This window comes from Pteropus vampyrus, unplaced genomic scaffold (assembly GCF_000151845.1).
Source record: "Pteropus vampyrus isolate Shadow unplaced genomic scaffold, Pvam_2.0 Scaffold5, whole genome shotgun sequence".
NCBI lineage: Eukaryota > Metazoa > Chordata > Mammalia > Chiroptera > Pteropodidae > Pteropus > Pteropus vampyrus.
Genome location: NW_011888786.1, coordinates 4,974,122 through 4,985,193, shown reverse-complemented (window position 1 = coordinate 4,985,193; position 11,072 = coordinate 4,974,122). Strand labels below are relative to the sequence as shown.

General features: G+C 37.1%; 1 protein-coding gene across 7 annotated transcripts in view; it reads left to right on the top strand.

Moving 5' to 3' along the window:
• The window catches only part of KCNIP4 (potassium voltage-gated channel interacting protein 4), a 979,993-nt gene that overhangs the window by 908,953 nt on the left and 59,968 nt on the right, over nt 1-11,072 (top strand). The gene's annotated exons all lie outside the window — the stretch shown is intronic.

Genomic DNA, 11,072 nt, shown 5'->3' with positions numbered 1-11,072 from the left:
AGAACCCTCCCATACTTCAAGTTCCTAGATGCTGGCTCCTATGGACTGAACTGTATCCCTCTAAAATTCATACGTTGAAGTTCTAACCAGCTATGTGACTGTATTTGGAGATAAGACCTTTTAAGAAGTAATCACAGTTAAGTCATAAAAGTGAAGTCATAAAAGTGAAGCCCTAATTCAAAGAATGGAGTTTTTAGCAGAAGGAGAGACATCAGGGATGCATGAGCTCAAAGGAAAGGCCACATGAGGACACAATGAAAAGGTGGCCATTTGCAAACCAAGGAGAGAGGCCTCAGGAGAAACCAATCCTGCTGGCACCTTGATCTTGGAATTTCAACCTCCAGAGCTGTGAAGAAATACATTCCTGTTGTTTAAGTTACTCAGCCTGTGGTATTTTATCATGGCGGCCTTAGCAGACAGATAGACCGGTCAAGGGCTAACCTTGTAAGCAGAACTTTCCAAGGACAGCAGTCTCAGTCTTGCAATGGTGACTCGTTTCTCTACAAAAGTGTGCGTATTTTGGAGTAAAAATGAAAATGTGATTAGATTCTAGTTCTGGTTACCATTTGGCAATATACTTGACCTCTTTGGTTTTCACTTATCTGCAAAATTGGAAAAGCATCTCACAGATGCTTCGCTAAGATAATGAATGAAAAGCACAGAGTATAGAATCTGTCTCATGGCAACACTCAAAATGCAGCTCATATCCTCATTACTCCCTGTGTCATTAGCATCATCGGCATCATGCCACTCCTCTGACTTGTGTTAATGTCCAGAATTCTTTTTTAAAATGTCTTTGCCTCTAAGCCTTGTCTAGAGACAAATTTGGAAATAGTGCCCTTTATGTTGGTTTGGTTCTACTCTCTCCTTTGAATTCTTGGAGACGCTGACATTGTCTTTCTCTAATGACTTCTTTGCTGGGATTTCGTCAAAATTAAGAGATAACATAATTTTTGATATTTTAAACACATAATACAACCTAGAGATGTAGGTAGATAAAAAATAAAAACAGCTTGCATAAAAGCGACCTTTATGTAAGGTAAAGATTCATTAGAAGCATTTCTAAAATCTTCAAGATTTTTTATTCATTTACCCACAATAATCCTATAAATAAGATCACATTTTATTTCTCTGTTGAGTCGCAGGTGGCTTGGTCCCGGATGATGGGGCAGTTCTGCTCCATCAGGACATTCAGTGATCCAAGTTTCTTCCAAATCGTTTCCCTGCTCTCCTTTGGCCAGGCTACTGTCCCCATCTGCATTGTGTAAAGTAGGGCACGTTCATGCTTATGTCTGGGGAGAAGGTGAAGGAACCATAGACCAGGGGTGGGTGACCTATCTTAATTTAGTGATAACACAAATGGTATACACATCACTTTTACTTACATCTCAAAGGCTCATTAGTAACCCAGCTCCAGGGGCTGCTGGAAATGTCATCTTTAGCTGGACAGCAGTGTATGCAGATAGAGGGAGAAACTAGATTTGAGGAAACAACCAGCACTCTACAAAAGTTAACAAAAATTCCTTCTCCTGAATTTTTCTGGAGAACATACTAAAGATTTCCTAAAGTATTTCAGTTAATCTTCCTAAGACATTTTTTAGTCTGGGAGCAAGGTATCAGTAGACATTTCAAACTCACATATTCCTTAAAGGATCAAGATTTTAAAAATAATAATAGTGATAACGCTCTATCTTCTGAATGTTTTGAGATTTCCTACTTCCCTTAACACTGTACATCAGAAACCAATACATAACAAGTTCAAGAGAAGCTTCATTCAAGAAGGTTTGTTAATGCAATTTGTCGCACATGGAACCCAGTCTTCACAGTGCAGAATCCACACACAGGGTGGTGGTAAGACTACTGTGCAAATCAACTTTAACGGCATTACTCCTTCTTATTCTTTTTGGAAGAACTAATTGGTTCACACAAATGTATCTCTGGGAGCCCACTAATTAATATTTTGAATTCAGTATATATTCCTTAAAGAGCCTGCTGTGGATGTTTTGTGGTTAAACTGAAAACAAATCTGGGACACCATTCATCACTGCAAGCTGCTGGCAGTGAACCTACCCCATAAAGTCAGATCATTTTCCATTTTTAACAATTCCCACTTTAATGGGTTCATTAATATAAGCCTAAATGGCAATTACTCCTGTGATCCTGGCAGGTTTTCAAATCATTAAAACAAAATAAGTTGCCAAAACTTTAGAAGTCCATCAACGCTATGTTGGAATTGAATGTGTTAGACTATAAATTCTCTTAAATCCATGTTGATTAATTTAACTTGAGGGAAAAGCAAAGAGATGTGTCAAAGGAAAATGAGATAGAATCAGTAATTTCCTTATCTATGAATATTCTGCTAATAAATAAATTACGATTAATAGATGACATTCCAACTCCCACAGAATTTTAGAAGATTGAGTCAAAACTTCTCATCTTAAGTTCCTACTGGTTGTTAATTCTTTCCACAAACATATATGGAGTACCGATCCTTTATTGAATACTAGCTGTATGTCAAGGACATTGCTAGTATTAGATACATATTAATGAATAAAAGAGAGTTGTCCTAAACTTGTAGACACAAAGTCTATTGCAGGAAGTGTAAAATTAATAATAAAAAAAAGAAAAGAAAAAAATAATTAACTGAGACATGGTTTGGCTTTGTCCAATTCATTTTATCATAGCAACATCTACTCACCATAAGAAAACCTTAAACAATGTAATCTGCAAATAATAAACGAAGGTATGCCTTTAAAACCACTGAGGAGCATCAAAAGACCCTGTCAGTAGAGCAGATAATATTACCACAGAAGACTCACTCATTGTCTTCTTGAATCTCTCCTTTCTATTGTTCGACGATCTTTTGTTAACAAAGAGAAATGTTTAGAGTGAGCTAAAATATCACTATTAAATCCCTCAGCCTGATGGACCTTATTTTTTAAGCATTCAAATAGGTCAACAAGGAAATAAGCAGAACCATTTTTTTTCCAATGCGAATGTTCACCACGGTATGTAGGCCGATGTAACAATCTAATTTCTATTTATTTTGACTATATTGCCTATTGATCTTTAAAATATTCTCAAGGAAACTTGCATAAAACACACATATAATATAACCAATATAAGATAGACTATAGATTCCACAACACTGGAGAAAGGAGAGTATTAATTTTTCAAAAAATATAAAATTACTGCTATTTGACATCAGGAGTTTAGTCCTTAACTTCTCAGAAGCCACGTATTCAGCTTTTTTTTTTTACACCTGCTTTGCATAAACGAGCCAATGACACTTTCACTTTTTTCTTTTTAGGTTCTCTCGGCATAATTCCTGGTTATATCACTCAATATTAGGCCGTTATCTAGTTATTTAGTCTATCTAGCTTTCTAAACATTATGCCCTTTCTTCTCCAAAAAAGAGATGATAAAAAATGTTTGTTGAAATGTCTAGAGAAAGGAAGAACAAAAAAAATATTTCAAGCAATAATTTAGTGCCTTATCACTAAGAAAATAAATAGCATAATTTCTGCAGTTAAAATCCAAGTGAAATCTTCTTACCAGAAATGTGGTCCAATACAGGACTCTTCATGAAAAAAGAACTAAATGTTATTTGAAATAAACAAATTCCAAGAAAGGATGTGATTAGTCCCTTTATGGTGTATTGTTATAGCCTGTGGACTATAATTATTTTAGGACTCTGATTCCTCGTATATGTTACCCTTGGTGATCGGTAGTGGGGTAGGCAATAATTGTAGATTAAACACATTTTAATACACTGTACTGAGCAATTTACTGGCTGTCAGCAGCAGAATTAAGGCACCATGTAATCTACTCCTTGAAGCAAATACCGATAATGCCTGCTCAGTTTCTTCTGGAACTCCGTATTAGTTCTCTAGCAGAAGGCAAACCTTTTACTCAACATACTTCATATTATCATTAATAAGTGCTACTGATTTATTGGATAGATTACATTTATTGAAAACAGAATGGAAGCATGCAGTTAATTACCAGCTTTTTCTAATCAATTAGTGTTTTATGTGACGAGAATACTCTACAGATCATTATACTGCTCTCTCCCAGAGTGATAAGCGGTGCCGAAGAGAGCCACCTCCAGCACCACTGTGTGCCACCCTCCTTCCTGTGTAACTAGGACTGTAGATTTAGGGGGGACATGTGTTTCAGTGTATAGGTGGAGAACTGAGAGCCACTGAATCCTGGATTCCAGTTCCAGCTCTGGCAATTACTAGTTGTTTTACCCTGGAAGACCTTCCTGAACCTCATCTTCCTTATTTGTAAGTGGGAATAATATTATCTACTGACGATATTGGTGAAGTCTTAAAGAAATAATATGTGAGTGGAGACGCTTATATGTGGGAGATGCTGAAGCTGAGTTCCTGAGTCCTTGATTGCCTAAGTCCAGCACATACAAAAATGTTCCATGCTGATATCAAAGGAAACTTGCATAAGATACACATATAATATGACCAACATAATATACATTATAGATTCCATAACACTGAAGAAAGGAGAATATTTGCTTTTTCAAAAATGTAAGCCAAGTTTTGGGGTGAAAGTAAATTATACATTCAGAGCTCTGTTGATATACTTTTGAGAAAAATTAACCCCATATTCTCCAAATCTTGCAGGGACAAATACTGAAGACTTGACCTTTGTGATGATTATTTGTCCTTAAGTTAAATAATCAATAAAATAGTCCATGAAATCATTAAATTCCTGCCTTCTTTGCCTTCAGACTTTGTCTGCTGCCTCTTAATTTGAGATTCTCTCTGCTGTACCAAACTGTCTTTGGGATTCTAAGGCACCTTGTCCATTTCACATACCAAATCATGAAATCTTCCACTAGCAATTCACACATATTTATTGAGTTTCTGCAGAAGATGTTATCTATTTTTCTGCATTATTATTATTAAAAATGCATGTAGGGCATTTATTTTTGGCAGTATGATCTTAACATTGAAATGTTTAGAGACTTCTCAAGGTCATATAGCTAATTAGTAACTGAAATAATTATAACAGACACACCTGAGTTCCCATCTAAAAATCCCAGTCTAGTCTCCCAACAAGAGCACACAGAATATCTTCTAAAAATAGAAAAGATAAAAATAATTTTTAAAAAATATCTTAGCCTGATACAAAGAGAATTTTTAGGTTTTTAATATTACAACTAGACAGAACCAGAATTCATAGTTCTGAATTGATCTAGCAAGCCTTCCTTGAGGCAAGTAGTATTTGTCGTGCAGGTGCCATATGAAGTTCCAGATTCCATGCAAAGGGGTTTATAATATAGAGGAGCAGCCTAGCATAGACTCTGGAATTAAACTTCCTGGGTTCGTATTCTGATTCTGCTGTTGACTCTTCAAGTTGAAGATGCCATTATAGCCTCTCTGTCTCGTGATTCCTGTTCAAAGATGACAGTGACCTTTACATCTAAGCAATCAGAAGAATAGACTAACATTCTGAAAGATTGACAGAAGACCACATTTAAAGACCAAGAAAACAAGCCCCATTTAGTTTGGAGATTTAGGATGCCTTGTAGATATCCAAGAAGAGTTATGGAGTTGGTAGTAGCATATATATGTCTAGAGTTCAAGGGGAGATGCCCAGGCTGGGAAATAAATATTGCTGACCTCAATATCTAAATCATATTTATCTGCATGAGACTAGATGAGATCACCAAGGGAATGAGCACAAGCTGTGATCAGATTTACGTTTTAGAAATATCACTCTGACAGCATAGTGGGAGGAATGAGAGTGGAGGCTGTTAGACCAGCCTGAAACCTATTGCAGTAGATCAAGCTTAAGACTAGCAAAGATGATAAACAACAGCAGTATCCATGGTAATAACAAAAATGAATTATGATGCCATACAATATAATAAAAAATAAATACGATACCAGTTATAATAAAAATAAAGCAAAAAAAAAAATGCTACAAAGGCCAGGTCCCTCCTACTTTTTGTTATCTGGAGGCAGAGAAGGTAGAGATTAGTTTGTCTCTTGGAATTTGTGCCACTGGGCCCCTGAGGGAAGACTGGACTCTCCTCTTTAATTCAAATTTCACAATATTTTAAAGATAAATTCTCACCCACTTTTTGTATACTCTAATCCCTTACTGATTTTGCCTTCACTCTACCTGCCATCACCAGCACAACCTACTGCCCATATTGAAAAGCTGAGAGGCTGTAAGAAAAGAGGCAGTATGGAAAGTTTCTGATATTTACTTTCTATAGGGTATTGTCTTCTTTCTAGCAAGTTTGGACATTAGAAAAAGCTAATTCTGGTCACTCTCTTTTTCCAGGTGTACAGCTATAATTCTTTATTCTTTGTATCCGCCTCCATGCATCAAAAGTCTTATATTTGTAGGTAGGGATGTGCATGCTGGTATATGTATTAAAATCCAATGAACAAGATGTATAAAGAAATAAAGAATAGGAGAGAAGAAACTGGAACACAAGTTGCTTAGAAGACAAAAGGAAAAAGCATTGGAAGCCCATGTCTCTCACTCAGGCTGCCTATCCCATCATCTGCACTCACTTCTGCCTAAGTCTGTCATAGATCCTGAGAATTCATTATGTCTAAAACTAAACATGCCATTCTCCATATACCACAACTGCATTTCCTCCTACTTGCTCTTTCTTTTGGGGTTCATGACCATCCACCCAGTTACCTAGCCTAGAAATCTGCCATCATCCTTGACTTTTTTTTTCTTAATGATCCACATCCAATCAGCCATCATCTTCTGTCATATATCTTTTTCTAACACTTTCTCAAATGTATCCTCTCCTCGTTAGCCCAGTACTGCACATCATAGGTCAAGTCTACATCATCTCCCTTATGAAGTAGTCAAGAATGTCCTAAGTAGTCTCTATACTTCTGTCTTCTACTCAGAATCTAGTCTCCATTTCAACACCAGATCTTATACATAAAACAGAAGACCAACCAGGGCAATTCATACTGAAATTAATTCTCTACTGACTCTATTTTATGTCAGTAAGACCAAATTTCTCAAGTCCTGGAGGCAAGGCACTCGGTCTGCTTGGGAAGTGTACCCTGGTATACCAATGAGGAATGGGACAGAATGCCATTGAAGGTCTGAGCCCAACACACAGTTGGAAGTAAAACACTTCTTAGATCTTGTTCTTTTATTTTGCTTTAAAACAAATTAAAATCTTCAGAGCCTATGGAATCTAGAAGTCAGTATTTTTAAAAACAGTATATAACCAAGTTTAGGACAATGATATGTTTAATTATGTATCAGTAGTTCTTCAGGACTGGGTTATCTGTGGTTCTATGTCTTGTTTACATGTATGGGGTAGTAATAAGAATAAAAGTAATTATGAAAGCCAATGACACATGACAATTATTCAGTGCCACCTATTCTAGAACACTTTGTCTCCAGAGTCATTACACCATGCAACTACAAGACATTGTCAGCTAGGCTAAATTTTGTGTTTTCTGAGTCTGAATTTTGTTTCAAGTACATTAAATTTGCTTTAGGGTACAACATTACAAAAGGAAAAATAACTAATTTTGCCCATTGTGAGGATCAGCAAAATGTATATATAAGTTGTTTTCAGTTTCCAAATGTCTCTGGTATAACCCTTTCTTTGTGCTGGCCATTGAATTAAGCACTATGCATTAACTACACAATAATATTGTGCAATAAGGTTCAATGACAATGTGTCATATTAAATACAAAGTGTCTTATGCTAATATATACAACAACACTATGGAATAAATAGCATTATCTCAAGTTTATAGATGAGGAAACTCAAACATAGAGATTATGGGGTTCCCTAAGAACACACTGGCAGGAAGTGGCAGAGCTGGAATTCAAGCTTAAGTAGTCAGCCTAGAACCTATGGTCTTAGCGCTACCCATGCTTTCTATACTCTCAAATCTGTTACCTGCTTTCCATTTCCACTCCCTCACCCCACTCAGTTTCAAAGTCTTAACTACTACAAAATCTTAATTAACTTTCTTATTCTCAGTCTTACTGTCACCGACCCATTGACTACTCTTTTGTCAAAGTAATCGTTATAATAAATCTATTGACACTAACTCTGCTTGAATTTTTTAACGACTCTCTATTCTTTTATTTAAGTAAAATTTGAATTTCTTTGCATGGCATTTAAAGCCCTTTAGGAATTGGCCTTTTCCTGCATTTTCACCCTCAATTCCTGTCACTCTCCACTTCGTGTTTTATGTTCTAGTCCTACAGGATTAGGTACCCATCTTTTCCAGAGTATATGATATGTTCTCTTGCCAACTTTATAATTAGATTCTTCTAACTCAGGCATTAACATTTATTACTCCAGGTCTCAGCTACCTGTGAGGCCTCTTCTGTCCTCCCGTCACTTCTCACATCATACTTAGCACCTCTCTTATGGTGTGGGTATGCAGTGCTGTCGCTTTATTTGCCCATTTCCCTGTGTAGTTGGTTTATTTGCCCATTTCCTTATCACGCTGTGAGGGCAGTTGCTCTATTTATTCATCTTTGGGTCTTCAGGCCTCAGTGAATTTAAAGTGATAAACGAATAGGTCATCATAGTGTGCTGTAAGTCCTAGCTCTGTCAGTTGTTGGCAGTGTGACTTTGTTGTCCTGTCTGTAAAATGAGATTATGACCGCGCCTACCAGTATAAATTCTTTGTGAGGATTTAATGACATAATATATAAAAAAACGATCAGCAGAATGCCTGACCCATGGGAAACATCCAAGAATGTTAGATTGTCTTCCTACTATTATTCTAGATCATTTAACATTATAGTGTTCAGGAAAGCACCATGAGTACTGTTTAATTCTGAACCTTAATTTGTACCACACTTTGTACCTATTGTACATTGGACTTAATTTCTCAGTCAATGAACTCAAGCCTATTGAATTAATGAATTAAGAAAAATGTAGAGTTCTTCCAGGCTGAAGCAGCAACAAGCTCCTTGACTGTGGCACAACAGATGTTCTACCCAGGCTCTAGGCTTGGGACGCTCTTGAAAAACAGACCTTAGCACTTGGGGAAGCTAGGCACTCACTCGACAGCTACTTAAATCAAGAGGAATTCAGCCTCTGAAAATTGTGCCTCCAAGGGATGGCACAAGACAGCTGAGCCAGTTTGCTGACAAAAGCCACACCAGAGGCTAAAGTCAGGTGCTTCCAAAGAGGATTGCATTTCTTCTGATAACCTGGAGTAGGAGTTCTATCATATTTGTTTATTAAAATAGTCTGTGTTGCCTTTGTTTCATAGAGTTGTCAGCTTAAAAGCACTGGAATTGATACTAAGACTATTTCCTGACCAGCCTTGCCTTCTGGCATTGCTATTAATAGGATGTTACAGATTGAATGCTTTTTCTCCAAAAAAAAAAAAAATTTTATGTTGAAATCCTAACCCCTAATGTCATGATATTAGGAAGTGGGATCTTTGAGAAGTAACTAGGTTATCGGAGTGGAGCCCTCATTATGACATTAGTGCCCTTAGGAGAAGTGGCATGAGATAACTTGCTTCCCCTTTCTGCTCTCCGCCACGTGAGGATTCAATAAGAACCCAAAGGAGGCCCTCGCCAGAAACTATAGCTGTCTGCACCTTGATCTCAGACTTCCCAGCCTCCAGAACTATGAGAAATAAACTTCTGTTGTGTAAGTCATCTAGTCTATGGTCTTCTGTTATAACAGGCAGAACCAAGATATAGGTTATCTTTTTCGAGGGACTTCTCTTTTAGTTTCGCTATTTATTTAGCTAGTTGACATTGAAGCATCATTTGAACACCTCTGAACCTAAGATTCTCCATCTCTAAAACTGGGCAACCAATGTCTCAGGTGAAGCATCACGATCATTAGAAATCATGCTTATAGAGCATCGGATGCTGTGGAAGCCCAGTCCAGGCTGCTCAATGGTATAAACATCATTAATTGTCAGTAAATCTTATGAATATCAAGTCATCATGAATGTATGTACATAGCTCTAAATAATAATTTCTGGGTTTTTTGTTTTGTTTTGTTTTGTTCGAGATTCAGATGATTGGTTTCTGACTATTTGGGGGACTCTTTCAGCTACTCTTTCAATTATCACTGATTTTCCCCACTTTCAACCCTCACAGGAGCCACTAACTGTAAAAAGAATAACTTGTCAAAGACAACATCTAATTATATAGAAATATAATAATTTGGCTTTTGTTTTGAAAATCCACAGTAGTTTCATTATCCTATTGTTATGTTTATGCAATCACTTAGTAAATAATGGACACTGGCTAAGCAGATAAAAAAAAAAATGGCCCTGAAAAATCTCATTATCAAAGGGGAGAGAAAAATGGTAAAACAGGCTACCGTGATAAAGCACAATAAGGTAATATTAAGGGAGAATTCAACTTGCCAAGAAGGGTGAGAGAAGTGAAAATAGGGCCTGAGGAAGGAGGTATTTGAATGAGGATGTAAAGGTCACAGAGCATTCCCTAGACAGGGAAGGGCATCGCAGCCGTTGGAATGACCAGGATGGCAAGATGGCAGCAGCATGGAGGTGGGGAAGTTGGGTTTATGTCAGAAGAAGGGCTCTTGGTAAAGGTGCATTGATTAGCAGCTAACGAGGATATAGGAGCCAGATCTCATGCTTTCTTTATGTGCATAATGAGGGTTTCAGAATTTGTCTTATAGGCAGAATTTGAAATCTGCCTGGAAAACTGGCTTGAGGTCAAAGATGCTTCACGCAAAGATAAGGCTTGGGCTAATTCCACAGGCTTGACAGTGGGTGACTCAGGAATTACAACCACTAAAATTTTGACTGACATATGTAAGCTGGGCAGTCTCTTGTGACCCTTCCCTCCTCTCCTAGTGATTGGTTGAACCTTCCTGACATTATTTTCTCAGTAGAAAGATTTCCTGACCTAATGGTGTCAGTTTGTGTTTGGAATGAATAAAAAATATTGACTGTCTCCTTCTCCATTAAAACTCTCTTGAATGTCTCTAAATTTCTACTCTCTACAAAACTGGCCCAAATATCAGAGCACGAATTTTTGTTTCTGCACAAAGTAAACAGAGAATAGCTAAGCAATAGAACTGACCCTTT